Below are 19,799 nucleotides of genomic sequence, written 5' to 3'. Positions count from 1 at the left end.
AATTACATCTTGGAATGAGAGTATGTGTGTGTCCCAATCAATATGTCTTTTATGGCAGTATATTCTACATAGTTTACCAATTTCTTTCATTAGTCGTACGTAAGTGTTCGAAGAAGCATGGTACCTGGATGTATAGATCGGAGAGATGTTTCTAGCTCCTAACATACGTGTCCATATAGCAGATCGAAACTGTGATCCATGTCGGAAATTACTTTCAATACACGCCCTACATGAAATAGAAAATGTTTTAGAAATGCTTTCGAAACAGTTTTAGCAGTAGCTTTGTGTAACGGAGTGAAGGTAACAAATTTCGAAGTGAGTTCAACAGCGACAAAGATGTAGCAAAAACCTCTATTAGTTCTGGGAATCGGACCAAAAATTTCTACAGCGCCCATGTGTCTCAATTTAACAGGTACAATGGGATGTAATGGAGGAATATGTGAAGTCGTATCTGACATAGCTTTCTGGCAGATTTTACATGACGCTAAAACTCGTCGAATACGTTTCTCCATGTTGGTAAAATAACTGTTCTGTCTCAGTATAAGAAAACATTTTCTGGCTCCGTAATGTGCGTAACCTAAATGAGTACACCAGATTAATTTGTTAATAAGCTCGTCAGGAATGCATAATAACCAATTGTTGCTGTCAGGGTGAGAGCGGCGAAACAGAATGTTATTGCGTACAGTGTAATGGTTTCTAATGGTAACATTATTCCTATCTTGCCAAAGGTGTTTAATTTCTTTCCATACGTTGTCTTTACTCTGCTCTTGTGCTATGTCTTGTAATGACGACGAAATGAAATTCTCAAATGCAACTTGTTGAATGTACATGACGCTGAAATTTGCTTTGCAGAAGTTGGTTGCGATGTCTTGCTGATTGTTGCTGAGAGAACGGGATAGTGCGTCTGCTACAATAATTTGCGTACCGGGAATGTGAACAATTGTAAAATTATATTCTTGTAAATAAAATTTCCATCTGCTTAATCTGTTGTATGTAAATTTAGCGGAAAGTAAAAACTGTATCGCTCTATGGTCTGTGTAAACGGTCGTATGTCTTCCATAAAGGAAATGCCGAAATCTCGTAAATGACCATACAACACATAATGTTTCAAGTTCTGTAACAGAATAATTGCGTTCAGCAGGTGACAGAATGGGACTCGCAAAGGCGATGTTTTTAATTACTGTAGTGCCATCTTCTTCAATTTCCTGATAAATGTGTACGCCTAAAGCGGTGTTAGAACTGTCGGTGGCAATGGAAAAATTTCTAGTAAGATCTGGATGTGATAAAAGTGGTGCATTCAACAAAGCATGTTTCAGGTTCATAAATTCAGAATGTGCTTGCTTATCCCAGGATCAAATAGTGTTTTTACCTGTCAATTGACATAATCTAGGGGTGTTTAAAGCAGAGTAACGAATAAATTTACGAAAAAAGTTAATTAAACCCAAAAAGCTGCGTAGTTGTTTCTTCGTCGTAGGAACAGTAATGTCACGTAAAGCTTGAAGTTTTTCCGGGTCAGACGCAATGCCTTCTGCTGAAATTACATGTCCAAGAAATTTTATAGAAGTTTTGCCAAAGTGCGATTTACTGAGATTAACTGTGAGTCCTTGTGCACGAAAAGTTCATAACAGTTGTTCAATAATCAGATTGTGTTCAGACCAGTTAGCCTCTGCAATAAGAATGTCGCCTACATACATTGTGATTATGTCTTTAAGTTCTGTCGGAAGTATTGTATTCAAACCGCGACTAAATGCTGCTGAAGAAATAGTTAAACCGAACGGTAATTTACAAAATTGATAACAGTCACCAAAACAAAGAAAAGCCGTGTACTTTCTACAGTCCGGATGGAGTTGAATTTGCCAAAATCCCGATTTCAAATATAATGTGGAATAAATAGCAGTACCATGAAATTTCTGTACAAGTTCTTCTAGTGTCTGTGGGCGATCCGTTTCATTAATAATAATGTCGTTGATGTGACGCGAATCAAGTACGAGGCGAAGTGAACCATCCTCTTTCTTAACAATATGGAGCGGGTTTATGTACGGACTGACTGCCGGTTCAACAATTGCTTGGTCAAGCATAGCTTGCAATTCTTTCTTAACTTGTTCTCTGTGAATATACGGAATGGAATAATGTTTGGCTTTAAATGTGTCGTCCTGTTTAACTTGAAATTCATACATAAAACCGGACATTTTGCGTAGTTGCGTGCGTTCGTCGTCTGTATTTGCACTGCTCTGTTTAACTTTATCAGAAATCATCTGTATGACGTCATAGTCGGCTTCGTCTGGAGTATTATAGTTGTGTACGTACGTATCTGTGAACAAACTGGAGTGACAGTCTATCTTACGTAATGCGGAAATGACCTCTGTACGATTAATTGTTTGTTCTTCTGCAGACAAAGAGTGCTGAAATTCTAAAGCCAGTTGTACATTTTCATCCTTTAACATTAAATAGGAGTTTTGAAAGTCAATAATTGCGTCGTGTTGTACCAGAAAATTCGTACCTAAAATAACGTCTGTCGTCAATAAGGGAACAATCCAAAAATTTGAGTGAAATGTATGACCTGCAATACAAAATGATAAATGTGTCTCTAATTTTACATCTACTCCTTTACTAGATACTGCTCCTTTTACTTTAGTTTTACTTAATGGTAACGTAGGATAGGTATTCTCTTTGTTACATTCGTTGAAAGTTTCCTCATTTATGACTGACATAGGAGATCCAGAATCGAATACTGCTGAAAATTTGGATGATCTAATTTTTACTTCAATGACAGAGTGTGAAATGGTTTTTTGAATAGCTAGTCTTTCCTGCAAAAGAGTGTCTCGGATGTCGTCAAAAGTAATAACATTTTCGTGAACAAGATTCTGCGTGTCAAAAGTATTGCTTGCGTTACTGGAAGATGCAACCTGTACTGTATTTAGTCAAATTCTATCTGACGTGCTATTATTTTCGGGAGGATGCTGTGGCATTTCCACTATTTGAACTGTTCTGTTATTTCTTCCTGACGTATTACGTTCGGGATGATATCTACTGTCTGGTTCATTCATGATAATATGTTGTTGCGGATGATTTTGTTGCTGATAAGACCGACTGTTATTAAACGTACGCTGAAAATTGTGCTCATTACTTTTACGTCTGTCATGATAGTCATCTCTATACGGTGCATTGCGATAGGAATTGAAATGGTGTGTTTTCTGTACGTACTGGTTTCTTTGTTGCTGTGCATTACTATTTGTTGGGGCCGACGCTATATGCTATAAGCTTGGTTGACCTTGTACATTACATTGTTGGTTAGGTATGCAAACCGGTTGGCTTTCATGCTGTTGCGCTGAAAAAAGTCTATTGTTACCAAAATGTGGTTCCTGTTGCTGGTAATTTTGACGATACTGATAATTAAAATTTTGTCTGTTATTAAAGGTCTGGTGGTTGTCGTTCTTGAAGCGTCTATTACCTTTGCTATTGAAATTGCGTGGCTGATCGTAATTGCTTTTTGTTTGTTGACCTTGGTTATTATATGAAAAATTTTTGTTTATAAAGGAATAATCCGATTGCTGCACTTCTAAAAGCTGTAACAGATCTCTGAATGCCGAAATATTTTCTTTCTGCTGATCCGTTAAAAGTGACACTCTTAATGATTGTGGTAATTTAGAAATACATAATTGAAAAAGTGCAGATTCACTGTATGGTTCACTTAAGTACTGGTTTTGTTGGACCATGTGTTCAAAAAATTGCGTGACAGTGGAAAAATTTGAGTTCTCATAATTCGGTAAACTAATTAATTGATCCTTAATTCCATGCTGTGTTGTCTTTGACCAATACGCTGACAGAATAGCATTCTGAAATTCTTCTACCGAGTAGCATTGTCTCGCGATCGGTCTCATACGAGTTGCCGGTTCGCCTTCCAAAAAACTGCAAATAAATTCAAGTTTATGTGTTACGGGCCAAGCCGGTGGAAAAGCAAAGCTAAATTGTTGTATCCAATCCAATGGGTGAATCTGTGTTCTGTCATTTTTAAATACTTTAAATTTTCTCACTGATAGAAAATGTTTGTAATCATAATTATCGTCTCTGTACGTCTGAACAGGTTCAGGATTGTATGAGAATCTATTTGTCTGTGATTGTTCGGAATCTAAGTCACATACTCTCTGTAAATTATCTAAATTACACTGGCTGTGTGAGTGTGACAAATGTTCGGAATGTGCCGTATGCTGTGACGTGTTATTGACTGAAACAATTTTCATCTCTGTCACTTCTTGCTGTACAGTTGACAATTTTCTACGTAATGTATTATTGGACGAATCTATCTCACTGATTGTCTGCTGTAAATTTTGGAATTCGGGTGTTTGATTAAACGAAATCGGTGAAGTATCGTCTGATTTGCTGTCATTATTACTTTCAATAGCATCAATACGACTGGCCAATTCATCATATTTTTCAGCCAGTATTTTTACCTGATGATCGTTTTTAGTGTCACAAGCATTAATTTGTTTTTGTATTTTACGCATTGTTTCGTTCAATTTTTTAACGTCTGCTTTGATGGCATCGGGATCCTGTATTAATTCTAATTGTTCAAGTCTGTCGGTCACTGTCTGAAATTCTACTGTATGTGTATCTGTTTTTGTTTGAAGATCGCAAATTTCATCACGCAATTCGGTGTTCAACTGTTTGATAGTATTAATTTCGTCTGATACTGTAGCAACATTGTTGTCTATGTATGATTTTGCTTTCGTAAACAATTTACGCTTATCTTCCTGTCTCTGTGCGATAATTGTTTCCATGACTTGTCGCTTTACTTTATTCTGTTCCTGTATAAATTTACGGTAACGCGTTTCACTGTTTTGTAGGTTGTGATTAAAACGTTCGTCAATTTAACTGTTCTGTTGGTCAAATTTCGCGTCTACTTTTGCATCCAGTGTGCGCGAAAGTTCTGCTGACATTAATTTAAACTCGTCGCGTAACTGTGTTGCGTTTTCAGAACATTGTTTAGTGACTGCACTAATTTCTTCTCTAATTGTTTCTGTGTTAGCTGCTTGCGTATCCCTTAATTCTTGAGCAACAGATCTAATTTCTTCACTACTTTTCCTAGCACAAGCCTTAATTTCCTCAGGTAATTGTTCTTTAGTATCATGACATTGCGCGGCAACGACTGTAATCTGTCCACTAAGCTGTTTGGAATTGTTATCTAGTTTTTCATTAAGTTGTTTGTTCTGTTCACTAAGTTGTTTGTGATTGATGTCTTGTTTTTCATTAAGTTGTTTGAAATTTTCACTATGTTGTAGCACACCGTTGGGTGGCTTGCGGAGTATCAATGTAGATGAATACTGCCATAATTTGATCCAAGCCAATATTACCTACTCTATTCTCTGTGCTGTTTGATGGCATACCTGCAATTGTCACGTTTTCTGTAACCATTTGGTTATTCTGTAATTCTTGAAAAGGTTTGTCAATCGAATGTGCACAATTGGTCACTAAATCGGAATCAAATTAATCTGTCGTACTTTGAGTACACTGTTCATTTCCGTTAGAAAAATTTATCTGTTCACAATTCAAATTTTTCAAATCTGGTGTGTTAAACTGGGCAGCGTTCATTGTAACAGAACGTCCCGCGTCATCAATTGTCGTTAAATTAACAGAGGGCACAACTGAATTTGTTTGTTCATCATTAGGATCAAAATCATTACTAGCGGCCGGTACGCACTGATTATCTACAATTGGCGGATTATCATCATTACACTGAGTGTCGCAAGTACACTCCTGGAAATGGAAAAAAGAACACATTGACACCGGTGTGTCAGACCCACCATACTTGCTCCGGACACTGCGAGAGGGCTGTACAAGCAATGATCACACGCACGGCACAGCGGACACACCAGGAACCGCGGTGTTGGCCGTCGAATGGCGCTAGCTGCGCAGCATTTGTGCACCGCCGCCGTCAGTGTCCGCCAGTTTGCCGTGGCATACGGAGCTCCATCGCAGTCTTTAACACTGGTAGCATGCCGCGACAGCGTGGACGTGAACCGTATGTGCAGTTGACGGACTTTGAGCGAGGGCGTATGGTGGGCATGCGGGAGGCCGGGTGGACGTACCGCCGAATTGCTTAACACGTGGGGCGTGAGGTCTCCACAGTATATCGATGTTGTCGCCAGTGGTCGGCGGAAGGTGCACTTGCCCGTCGACCTGGGACCGGACCGCAGCGACGCACGGATGCACGCCAAGACCGTAGGATCCTACGCAGTGCCGTAGGGGACCGCACCGCCACTTCCCAGCAAATTAGGGACACTGTTGCTCCTGGGGTATCGGCGAGGACCATTCGCAACCGTCTCCATGAAGCTGGGCTACGATCCCGCACCCCGTTAGGCCGTCTTCCGCTCACACCCCAACATCGTGCAGCCCGCCTCCAGTGGTGTCGCGACAGGCGTGAATGGAGGGACCAATGGAGACGTGTCGTCTTCAGCGATGAGAGTCGCTTCTGCCTTGGTGCCAATGATGGTCGTGTGCGTGTTTGGCGCCGTGCAGGTGAGCGCCACAATCAGGACTGCATACGACCGAGGCACACAGGGCCAACACCCAGCATCATGGTGTGGGGAGCGATCTCCTACACTGGCCGTACACCACTGGTGATCGTCGAGGGGGCACTGAATAGTGCACGGTACATCCAAACCGTCATCGAACCCATCGTTCTACCATTCCTAGACCGGCAAGGGAACTTGCTGTTCCAACAGGACAATGCACGTCCGCATGTATCCCGTGCCACCCAACGTGCTCTAGAAGGTGTAAGTCAACTACCCTGGCCAGCAAGATCTCCGGATCTGTCCCCCATTGAGCATGTTTGGGACTGGATGAAGCGTCGTCTCACGCGGTCTGCACGTCCAGCACGAACGCTGGTCCAGCTGAGGCGGCAGGTGGAAATGGCATGGCAAGACGTTCCACAGGACTACATCCAGCATCTCTACGATCGTCTCCATGGGAGAATAGCAGCCTGCATTGCTGCGAAAGGTGGATATACACTGTACTAGTGCCGACATTGTGCATGCTCTGTTGCCTGTGTCTATGTGCCTGTGGTTCTGTCAGTGTGATAATGTGATGTATCTGACCCCAGGAATGTGTCAATGAAGTTTCCCCTTCCTGGGACAATGAATTCACGGTGTTCTTATTTCAATTTCCAGGAGTGTACTATCGGTCAAATTAGTCGAGTCTACTATTTCACTCATTGCATATCGCGATGTACTGTTAACAGTTTTTCGCGGCATTTTTCACAAATCAAAATTAAGCACAAATGAAACGAGGACAATGCAAAAATGCAACAAACACAATTACAAGAAAGAGCAACAAATTGCCGATGATCTGTGAAAGAAAGAGTGACAAATTAGAAAATGTGTTGCTCCAGATGCAAACTACATTTAAGAAAATAAGAGCAGATATATGACTACTTATCAGAAGATTCACAAAGAAATACGATCCTGGCCGGATGTCGCCAAGTGTAACCTCCCCACAGAAAAAATAATTAAATGAATTTTTAAATATTGTAACCTCTGAACAAAATTGGTTCCCATTTATTGTCTCCGTGCAGAAATGCATTCACATTTAATGTACCCACAAAATTCTTTTCTCATTTAATGTTAAGTTCGAAACAGAAAAACTCCTAAACCCCGAGATATAAAAGAAAATTCAGTAACCTGGTAAATTTTATGACGACAGCAGCGCTGCGCCACGGCCCTGTACTCTGAATATAAAAAAAACAAAAATTCTTACCTCAATAAAAACCGCGAATATATCTGCTCTTACCTAAAAATTTTTTTCGGCACAGCTCCGTGCAATGCTGGCCTATGCTTTGTGATTCGTGAAAGGAACAATTATTCATTGGAAAAAACCTTTAAATTTAAATGAATGCTTTTTTTAAAAAAAATTACTTTACATTATAAAAATTATTATTGGGGCATTTTTTAAAAGAAATTGGATGACAGTTAACATACATTACTAGATATGCGCCAGGCTGCTTCTTTACCTTCTACAATAATACTCTTCCTCCAGAGTCCCGACCAGAGCAGACTGCACACAAGCGCAGACACGCGCCGACTACTGCCGACTCACACAGACTCCTGTCGGCTACTGCCGACTCACGCAGACTACTCAAGACTACTGCCGACTAGCGACAAGCAACAACTAACTACATACTGCTCTCTGGTCAGAGACTCTCCTAAGTCTTGCTTGTTGCAGGCAGGGCATATAGCGCATACCTCTTACAACATGTGTAACAGTATGATGTGTTTTTTACAGAGAAACCTGTGAGCCAAGATGTTGAGATTTTCCTGATTTGTTACCATCAGCAATTTAATGTGATATGAATGGCCCGTCTTTATAAGAGCACTCTATTTCATAATTCCAACTTGAAAATGGTTTTTCGTCTGATTCGCAAAATAAAGACACAACGGGTTCCCTCTGCACAATCCATAATATAATCAGTTAATCACCTGGACTCCCGGATTATACCACAAAAAAAGTTTTTTTTAGACCAAGACTGAACAGACCGCAAATACGAGTAATACAGAATTTCGCAGCTGGGGCAAGCTTCACTTCTACTCTCCTGCGATACACGCAACTTCTTACCTCCCTGTCGGCTGCCTGGTGGAAACAGGAGGCTGTTTCTTGAAGCGTCCAGTAAACTAAGAGGTTAGCATGCATAATGCTGTGAACTCTCAACCCACGGATTGATCGAATGAAAACAGTAATAACGTACACTGTTTCAACGTAATGTCATATTCTAACTCTATTTGTAGGTTTCCTTCAAATATTTGTGTACGCTAAGCCACAAAAGCCTCTAAAGAGCTTTGCCACACCAAATTTGGGAGGAAAGTGTCGTATCGCAGTGATAAATGAATGTCGTGCAATACCGAGGAGGACCGAGCAAAGCCGAGACGTAGGGTGCGTGCAATATTACTTCGCTCCTGGTAGGCGAAGGGACAACGGTAATGAGTGGGGGCTCTCTCTCTGACGACACAGCGTGGTAGATAGTCGTCTGAACATGTTATGCCAATACGACATATAAATCGACAAGTCAACCGTCTGTTATGTCTTTGTTTGCACGTCGGGTGGTTCTTTAGCAGATGCTGGAGGGAGGAACAGATGCCTTCATGAACAGGGATTTCAGATATTAATTTACTCTACATCTGATATAAAAAATACATAGCTTTGTTGCTGGTCTTGCTGCGTCAGTTGCTAACAGTAGCTTCTAATCTTGAAACAAATAGAGATAGAAACGAATTTTAAGGCTGTGACTCTTCATTATAGAATCTACTCAGAATATTTTGAGGCTGGCGACTCTGAAAGTCTATAAATGTTATTCACCTGACATACATACCCTAAGGGGTCTGTGCATGAATGTTCCAACTTAAGCACACCCGCCGCTTGAGCTTCGGAGACGGAATGCCTGCATCTCATTGGTAACGGCGTAGTCGTCATGACAGCGCCCTCTTAGGCCTGTAGGAAACGCGGTTGCGTAACTGGCAGCTCTAGTATTTGAAAGTGCGGCGACCGAATTGCGCCTGATACTGCATCGTTTATTATTAAAAAGACAAGGGGTACTTTGAAACTGGATGAGAGAGAAAGAGCGATTAATTTTCGCCTGTCTTCTGCATCATTTTTCTTTCTCTTTTTGCCATCTTAAAATTAGCTTCTTTCTCAAAATACAGCAGTGTGTACATATTTTCATCTCACTAATATGCTAACGCAGCTGTAGTTGCGACAGAATCCTGAAACAGTCTGCTATTCATCAAACAATTGAGGACAAATGAGGATCAATAACTTCTGAAAAGCTCATGCTTTGTATGAAAGTAAAAGGGTGTTACAAAATGAATACTAATTCTCATTTCACCAGTTATCGATAACCATTCGAAGAATGACATAATTTCTAGAAAAAAATCTTTTTTAAAATCTTATGGGACTTAAGTGCTATGGTCATCCCTAAGCTTACACACTACTTAACCTAAATTATCCTAAGGACAAATACACACTCCTATACCCGAGGGAGAACCCGAACCTCCGCCGGGACCAGCCACACAGTCCACGACTGCAGCGCCCTAGACCGCTCGGTTAATCCCACGCGGAAAAAAATTGTAACATCTCGTATATGATAGTAGATAAGAATATTTCGAATGCTAGCTATGTGGCGAAATACTCTGTAGCTTTCATACTGTGCCAAAAATGCGTCTCGGTATCTCGAATCTTTTAAGAGACCTGAAGGATAATACTAGTATTATACTGTCAGTTGCACTGAGGATGGAAGGTGAGTACATAACATACAATCAATTTTATCGAGATTGGCAATAGATGTATACCTCGTCTCAGTTTTAAAGAAAAATTAAACATGTTAGCTCCATTTCGTACACAGAAATTTGTGGACTAACATGCTCCAAACGCAAATTCATAGCCACCCCTATTTTTCATTGTAAAGTATTCCAATTTGGCACAATGCATTCGTGTTGTTGTGGTCTTCAGTCGAGAGACTGGTTTGATGCAGCTCCATGCTACTCTATCCTGTGCAAGGTTCTTCATCTCCCAGTACCTACTGCAACCTACATCCTTCTGAATTCCCTTAGTGTATTCATCTCTTGGACTCCCTCTACGATTCTTACCCTCCACACTGCCCTCCAATACTAAATTGGTGATTCCTTGATACCTTAGAACATGTCATACCAACCGATCCCTTCTTCTAGTCAAGTTGTCCCACAGGTTTCTCTTATCCCCAATTCTGTTCAGTACTTCCTCATTAGTTACGTGGTCTACCCATCTAATACTCAGCATTCTTCTGTAGCACCACATTTGGAAAGCTTCTTTCACTTCTTATCTAAACTATTTGTCGTCCATGTTTCACTTTCATACATGGCTATACTCCATAGAAATACCTTCAGAAACGACTTCCTGGCACTTAAATCTACTCTCGATGCTTTCCTAAATATGGAAATATCATAATAACTATGACCGGTAACGAAATGATTGGCAATTCATCATGAAGCTTACGAATGAAGCTGTAAAATGCCTGAGAAAAAATTTTTTCACACCGAAGAGTTTCCTTAAAATCGTTTGACGAAATTTCACTGCTACTGGCATGCACGTGCCTTCATTCTCGCAGTGTAGCCGAGGCGAACAGAGAACGTTTCGTTCGTAATGACCGAGCATCAGAGCTGTATAGGCGACAGGCAACAGAGGCGGCAGCCCTTTCGGGGCACGGTGGTGACCTCATCTAGTGCTGAGAACGGGAATGCGTTCCTGTCCACAGGAGCCAGTACACTAGCAGATTATTTTGCATGAGAGAAAGTCTGCTCGCCATGGTCGGCCCCGTTTTAGCGGGAGAAACTTCACTGATGTCTCTCTTACATGTACCATGTAGAGTTGGGCTTGGTGCTATGCTCTTCCACTTGGTAATTTTGGGGTTGGTTCTATGTTGTTCCACTTGGTAGCTTACACGTTTCCTGGTCTGTACGAAAACGTCCACCTCCGGTTAACAGTAGGATGAAATATGCATTTCTCGCGGATTGGTTTGCTCTTCAAGAAACAGATTGCGAGAAAACGCTGCGTTGTGGTTACGCCTGCGGCACGCGAGTCCGCGCATCCATCACGCGGGACGTGCGCCTCCCTTATCGGATGTCTCGCGGTGGTGGCAGGCGCGAAGTCCCCCGGGGCGGCGGCGGCTTCCTGCCGTTTGCTGCACCGCGCCGGCCCCCGGCGGCGCCAGACGCCAGGAGCAACGCCACCTGCTGCATTATTCAGCAGCACTTCCGCAGGTAACAAGCAACGACCGCCGGCGGCGCCGCGGCCGGCATTACGAGCCCCGGGTCCGCCTCCGTGCCTTCAATGCGAGGACCCTGGTGACACTCTGTCGCCGCTGCGGAAGGGAGCAGCCTAATTAACGGCGGCTTTGTAGCCAGTTGTTGGCCCTAATTACTCCACTCTTACTCGTTTCCTGTTTGACAAAGTCGGTCCTTGTCTTTAGCGGCCGTGAACGCACTCGGGAGTCTAAACTAGTACTAGGTTGTGATATTAGATTCAATATACTTGAGGTACACACTAAAATACATCTGACTAATGCTTGATCACTAACTAGCATGGGAACTGCACGAACTCATCGATCAACAGAAATCCCACAACGGAGTAAAACTACTAACCGGTGGAACAAGGGGACTGTACTCTACCATAATCGTCCGTACCTATGCTTTTTACGATTTACATAAACGATCTGGTTGATGTTATTGACAGCGGCCTTGGACTGTTTGCCGATTATGCTGTACTCTACAGGAAAGTAGTATCACACGAAAGTTGAGAACAAATCAATGAACATTTGCAAAAAATAAATGCGTGGTGTAATGACAGGCAGTTATCTCTCAATATTAGTAAGTGTAACCTATTGCGTATAACAAGGCGAAAATCCCCATTAATGTATGAACACAAAGTAAATTATCAGTCTTTGGAAGTGGTAACATCAGTGAAGTATCTGGGTGTGACTATTCGAAATGATCTCGAATGGAATGATCAGATTACACAAGCAACGGGTAAGGCGAACACTAGATTGCGGTTAATTGGTAGAATCCTGATGCGATGCAGTCATTCAACGAAGAAAATAGCTTACAATACGTTAGTTCGTCCAGTCTTAGAGTATTGTTCGTCTGTGTGGGACCCTTACCAGTTGGGTCTGCTTCAGGAGACTGAGAAGGTCCAAAGAAGAGCCGCAAGATTCGTGACTGGTACATTTAGCCATCGCGAGAGTGCTACAAATCTCAAAGAAAGTTTGAAGTGGGACACACTTGGAGGTAGACGACGGAAGGGACTGCTCACTAAATTCCGAAATCCAATCTTCGCCTAGGATGTAGAGCACATATTATTACCACCAACTTTAAAATCGCGTAATGATCATCATTAAAAGATAAGGGAAGTAAGAGCTCCTACTGAGGCGTTCAGACATTCGTTTTCCCTCGCGCGATCCGTGAGTGGAACAGAAGGGGGAAGGTGGGGGAGGGAGTACGACTTTGGCGCGAATTGTGACGTCCGTCACACACCGCTTGGTGGCTACCGGAGTATATATGTAGATGTAGATATAAATCCCTGATACGAACGATCCATCCTCTGCTATGCAAATGTAACGTGGATTACCGCTCCTCCAAATTTCTAGCAGCTTCTGCAGTTCACACAACGCGACGCACTCCACGTGTCCTTTCCAATCTGCTTCTCCTTCTCTACACGCTTCTTCTGTTCCCCAGCTGTCCTTTCCATACTGAATACTTACGATTATCCAAAATTGCCCACAGACTCATAACTTAACGGTTTTCACAATGCCCTCCGATATTAATATTCCGCTGCGTGTATACCAACACATTCTACCAAAACCACATCTACATACTCTCCACATTCTCGCGCAATGGCACTTCAATCTTTACCTGACAGTGAAATTCATCAAATTATACTGCCAGGACCTTGCTAAATCCGCCAGATATACGTCTGTCTTTGCTCCTGTCCTCACGACTTCCCTACATCCACATCCTAAGTCTTGGCTCGGTACCTCCCACATCATCCCAAATGCCTCAAACATCCACCAACTTAAAACACCCGATATCCGACACCCGAGAAATCCTATAATGTACTTATCCCTGACAGTCTACAGAAAACCTTCTTAAAAAATCAACAAATTAATCACTTATCTTTACAAATAGTAACTCACCAACTACATTTCATTTTGTGAAAACACTTTATTTTCAACGCCACTAAAAAATTTTATTATGTTATCTATGTTGGTCGAATGAGATGAAAAAGTAGTATCGCGTGAAGAAGAAACGAAGCAACTGAAGAAATAAGACTTTCATCACTAACAAATAAAACACAAACGCTATAAACAAACCTTGGAGGCGACATAAGTAAGCAGAAGTAAAGTTCTTAGTCATGGGATTCCTTGCTGTGGAAAAAACAAAAAACGTGGAGACAGTTTTTCAAGCTGTAGTAAAGGGTCGTAGGTATAATAAACAATTAGTTGGCGGTTACACTGAAAAATACCACTTTAAAAACTTGTATGATTATTGCACCAACTAAGGAAATATCTACAAATTTGTGCCACATATCAGGCAAAACATCAGCAAGTATTTTCAATAATGGATCTATACGTAATCGTTAAACAAGAACCAATTGAGACTTATATTTACGAAGCAAAGAAGAGCCGCAAACTTAACACGACATTTTCATCAGAAAATAAAATTTTATACGAATGTGCCTAAAGAGGTGTACAAGTTTAGTAAAATACATCTATTTAAAAAGGCATTTCTGCACAATCAAAGATCACTTAGATAACTCAGAGTTGAGATTAATACTGAAAGGAGTGACTAAAACAACCGTCACATTCGAAGATGTGATCACAATATAATGATTTTACTAGAAAACCCTGTGTGTGATAGTAATGTCTTGTTATTCTCCTGAGCTCAACATCTCAGTCACCAAGGGAGGATGCTGACTAAGATTTCCAGGCAGACTGTAAGGACAGCAGGGAGCTGTACATTGAGGATGGTAGTCTGTTTATGGCGCAGGAGCGTTTTCCAAACATATTGAAAGACGTATTCGCTATCCTGGAGTCACCAGCAGTTGTCCATAATGTCTACAGTGATGGTGAAGCGAGATGTGAAGTTGTGTTGTTGTGGCCTTCAGTCCGGAGACTGGTTTGATGCAGCTCTCCACGCTACTGTATCCTGTGCAAACTTCTTCATCTACCAGTACATACTGCAGCCTACATCCTTCTGAATCTGCTTAGTGTATACATCTCTCGGTCTCCCTCTACGATTTTTACCGTCCACACTTCCCTACAATGCTAAATTGGTAATCCCTTGATGCCTTAGAATATGTCCTACCAACCGATCCCTTCTTCTAGTCAAGTTGTGCCACAAACTCTTCTTCTCCCCAATCCTATTTAGTACTTCCTCATTAGTTATGTGATCTACCCATCTAATCAAGTTGTGCCACAAACTCCTCTTCTCCCCAATCCTATTCAGTACGTCCTCATTAGTTAAGTGATTTACCCAATTAATCTTCAGCATTCTTCTGTAGCACCACATTTCGAAAGCTTCTATTCTCTTCTTGTTCAAACTAGTTATCGGTCATGTTTCACTTCCATACATGGCTACACTCCATACATATACTTTCAGAAACGACTTCCTGACACTTAAATCGATACTCGATGTTAACAAATTTCTCTTCTTCAGAAACGCTTTCCTTGCCATTGCGAGTCTACATTTTATATCCTCTCAACTTCAACCATCATCAGTTATTTTGCTCCGCAAATGGCAAAAGTCCTTTACTACCTAAACTGTCTCATTTCCTACTCTAATTTCCTCAGCATCACCCGACTTAATTCGACGACATTCCATTATCCTCGTTTTGCTTTTATTGATGTTCATCTTATATCCTCCTTTTAAGACACTGCCCATTCCATTAAACTGCTCTTCCAAGTCTTTGCAGCCTCTGACAGAACTACAATGCCATCGGCGAACCTTAAAGTTTTTATTTCTTCTCCATGGATTTTAATACCTACTCCAAATTTTTCTTTTGTTTCATTCACTGCTTGCTCAATATACAGATTGAATAACATCGGGCAGAGGCTACAACCCTCCCCAACCACTGCTTCCCTTTGATGTCCCTCGACTCTTATAACTGCCATCTGGTTTCTGTACAAATTGTAAATAGCCTTTCGGTCTCAGTATTTTACTCCTGCCACCTTCAGAATTTGAAAGAGAGTATTGCAGTCAACATTGTCAAAAGCTTTCTCTAAGTCTACAAATGCTAGAAACGTAGGTTTGCCTTTTCTTAATCTACCTTCTGAAATGAGTGGTAAGGTCAGTATTGCCTCACATGTTCCCATATTTCTACGGAATCCAAACTGTTCTTCCCCTATGTCTACTTATACCAGTTTTTCCATTCGTCTGTAAAGAATTCGCGTTAGTATTTTACAGGCGTGACTTATTAAACTGATAGTTCGGCAATTTTCACATCTGTCAACACTTGCATTCTTTGGGATTGGAATTATTATATTCCTCTTTTTGCTCACCAGATGGTAGAGTTTTGTCAGGACTGGCTCTCCCAAGGCTGTCAGTAGTTCTAATGTAATGTTATCTTCTCCCATGGCCTTGTTTCGACTCAGGTCTTTCACTGCTCTGTCAAACTCTTCCCGCAGTATCATATTTCCCATTTCATCTTCATCTACATCCTCTTCCATTTCCATGATATTGTCCTCAACTGGCGTTCCATCTGAGCTATTGATATTCATACAAGTGGTTCTCTTTCCTCCAAAGGTCTCTTTAATTTTCCTGTAGGCAGTATCTATCTTACCCCTAGTGAGATACATTTGTCCTCTAGCTATCCCTGCTTAGCCATTTTGCCCTACCTGTCGACCTCATTTTTGAGACGTATGTATTCCTTTTTGCCTGCTACATTTACTGCATTTTTACATTTTCTCCTTTCGTCAATTAAATTCAATATTTCTTCTGTCGCAAAAGGGTTTCAATTAGCCCTCGTCTTTTTACCTACTCGATCCTCTGCTGCCTTCACCATTTCATCCCTCAAAGCTACTCATTCATCTTTTACTGTATTTCTTTTCCCATTCTTGTCAATTGTTCCCTTATGCTCTCCCTGAAACTCTGTACAACCTCTGGTTTAGTCATCTTATCCAGGTCCCAAGTCCTTAAATTCCCACCTTTTTGCAGTTTATTCAGTTTTAATCTACGGTTCATAAGCAATAGATTGTGATCAAAGTCCACATCTGCCCCTGGAAATGTCGTACAGTTTAAAACCTTTTTCCTAAATCTCTGTCTTACCATTATATAATCTATCTGAAACCTATCTCCAGGCTTCTTCCATGTATACAACCTTCTTTTATGATTCTTGAATCAAGTGTTAGCTATGATGAAGTTGTGCTCTGTGCAAAATTCCACCAGGCGGCTTCCCTTTCATTTCTTACCCCCAATCCCTATTCACCTACTACGTTTCCTTCTCTCCCTTTTCCTACTACCGAATCCCAGTCACCCATGACTATTAAATTTTCGTCTCCCTTCACTCTCTGAATAATTTATTTTATTTCACCATAGATTTCTTCAATTTCTTCGTCATCTGCAGAGCTAGTTGGCATATAGACTTGTACTACTGTCGTAGGCGTGGGCTTCGTGTCTATCTTGGCCACAACAATGCGTTCGCTGTGCTGTTTGTAGTAGCTTACCCACATTCCTATTTTCCTATTCATTATTAAACCTACTCCAGCATTACCCGTATTTGATTTTGTATTTATAACCCTGTATTCACCTGACCAAAAGTCTTGTTCCTCCTGCCACCGAACTTCACTAATACTCGCTATATCCAACTTTAACCTATCCATTTCCCTTTTTAAATTTTCTAACCTACCTGGCCGATTAAGGGATCTGACATTCCACGCTCCGCTCCGTAGATCGCCAGTTTTCTTTCTCCTGATAACGACGTCCTCTTGAGTAGTCCACGCCTGGAGATCTGAATGGAGGACTATTTTACCTTCCGTAATATTTTACCCAAGAGGACGCTATCATCATTTGTCCATACAGTAAAGCTGCATGCCCTCGGTATAAAATTACTTCCGTAGATTCCCCTTGCTTTCAGCCGTTCGCAGTACCAGCACAGCAATGCTGTTTTGGTTAGTGTTACAAGGCCAGACCAGTCAATTATCCAGACTGTTTCCCCTGCGACTACTGAAAAGGCTGCTGCCCCTCTTCAGGAACCATACGTTTGTCTGGCCTCTCAACAGATACCCCTCCGTAGTGGTTGCACCTACGGTACGGTTATCTGTATCGCTGAGGCACCCAAGCCTCCCTACCAACGCAGGGTCTATGGTTCATGGGGGGAGGGAGATGTGAAGAAACACGAAAAAATTATATTTTTATAAGCTACCTGGTGAAAACTGAGTAAAATCAAAAGAGGCACTGCTGTTACTAAGACAATGACCTCATATTCCGGAGCAAGGATTTTCTCTGTCCGGCCACCTGATTTAGTGGATCCTTGGTTTTTGTAAATCACTTGAGGCAAATTCTGGGATGGTTGTTTCAGTGAGGCGTTGATCACCCATCTGTTCTACCTCCGTTAAAAATGTAGGTGCTGACAGATGTGAAAATTACCGAAATATCTGTTTAATAAGTCACGGTGGCAAAATATTAACACGAATTCCTTACAGAAGAATGGAAAAACTGGTAGAATCCGATCTCGAGGAGGACCATTGTGGATTCCGGAGAAATGTAGGAACATTCGGGGCAATGCTGACCCTACGACTTCTCATAGATTAAGGAAAAGCAAACCTATATTTACAGCATCTGTAAACTTAGGGTAAGCTTCTGACAGTGTTGACTCTCTTTAAATTCTAAAGGTGACAGGGATAAAATACAGGGTGCGAAAGGTTATTTAGAATTTGTTCTGAAACCAGATGTCAGATAAAAGAGTCAAGGGGCATGAAAGTTAGTAGTGGTTGACAAGGGAGCGAGATAGGGCTGTAGCCCATCCCCGGTATTATTCAATATGTATATTGTGCGAGCAGTATAGGAAACAAAAGAAAAATTTGGAGTAGGGCTTAAAGTTCAGGGAGAAAAAATAAAATCTTTGAGGTTTTCCGACGGCATAGTAATTCTGTCAGCAAAGGACTTAGAAGAGCAGTTGAAGAGAATGGAGAATGTCTTGAAAGAAGGACATTAGATGAACATCAACAAAAGCAGAACGAGGATAATGGAATGTACTTGACTTAAATGAGGTGATACTGAGGAAATGAAATTAGGAAAAGAGACACTTAAAGTAGTAGATGAGTTCTGCTAAATTGGCTGCAAAATAACTGATGGAGGCCATAGTGGATAAGATATAGAAAGTAGAGGCGCAACGGCAAGGAAAAGCGTTTCTGAAGAAGAGAAATTTGGGAACATCGCGTGCAGATTTAAGTGTGAGAAATTTTTTTCTGAAAGTTTTTGTAACAGGTGTACACATGTATGGAAGTGAAACATGGACGATAAATAGTTTAGACAAGAAGAGAGTAGAAGCTTATGAAATGTGGTGCTACAGAAGAATGCTGAAGATTCGACGTATCTAATGAGGAGATGCTGAATGGAATTGGGGAGAAGAAACATTTGTGGCACAACCTGATTAGAAGAAGGTATCGGTCGGTAGGACACATTCTGGACCATCAAGACATGGCCAATTTAGTACTGGAGGGAAGCGTTGGGGGTCGAAAATTTTAAGTGGGAGATCAAGATATGAATACAGTAAGCAGGTTCAATTGGATGAAGGTTGGAGTAGTTACTGGGAGGTGAAGAGGTTTGCACAGGACAGGGTCTTTGGACTGAAGACCCCGACAACAAGATTTTAATTGTATTATGGTGACCAAACCTATATCATTGTGAGATGATCCCTGGATAAATGAATACCAGGCGGGCTTCTGATCGAGTCGATCATGTACAAAACAGTTCTTGGACCTCAAGATGACTCTGTGACGCTGAAAGTCAAACCACACGTTTGTCTTTTAGGTAGATTTCAAAAAATCCTATGACTCGATCGACAGTGTCACCTCGATTAATATATTTTATGAATGCGGTGCGCATGGCAGAACAACTATGAGAATCGAAGAGACCTTGACTGACATATTTTGTAAAGTGAAATTCGTGAGCGAAGCTCTCTGAAACTTTTCAAATTACAACTGTAGAAAGGCAGAATGATGGACTGTCCCCACTCCTGTTCAACCTACTAATCAGTAATAAATACCTGAAATTGGTATAGGAACG

This window comes from Schistocerca piceifrons, chromosome 7 (assembly GCF_021461385.2).
Source record: "Schistocerca piceifrons isolate TAMUIC-IGC-003096 chromosome 7, iqSchPice1.1, whole genome shotgun sequence".
Classification (NCBI taxonomy): Eukaryota; Metazoa; Arthropoda; class Insecta; order Orthoptera; family Acrididae; genus Schistocerca; species Schistocerca piceifrons.
Note: the sequence above shows the minus strand (reverse complement) of the source record.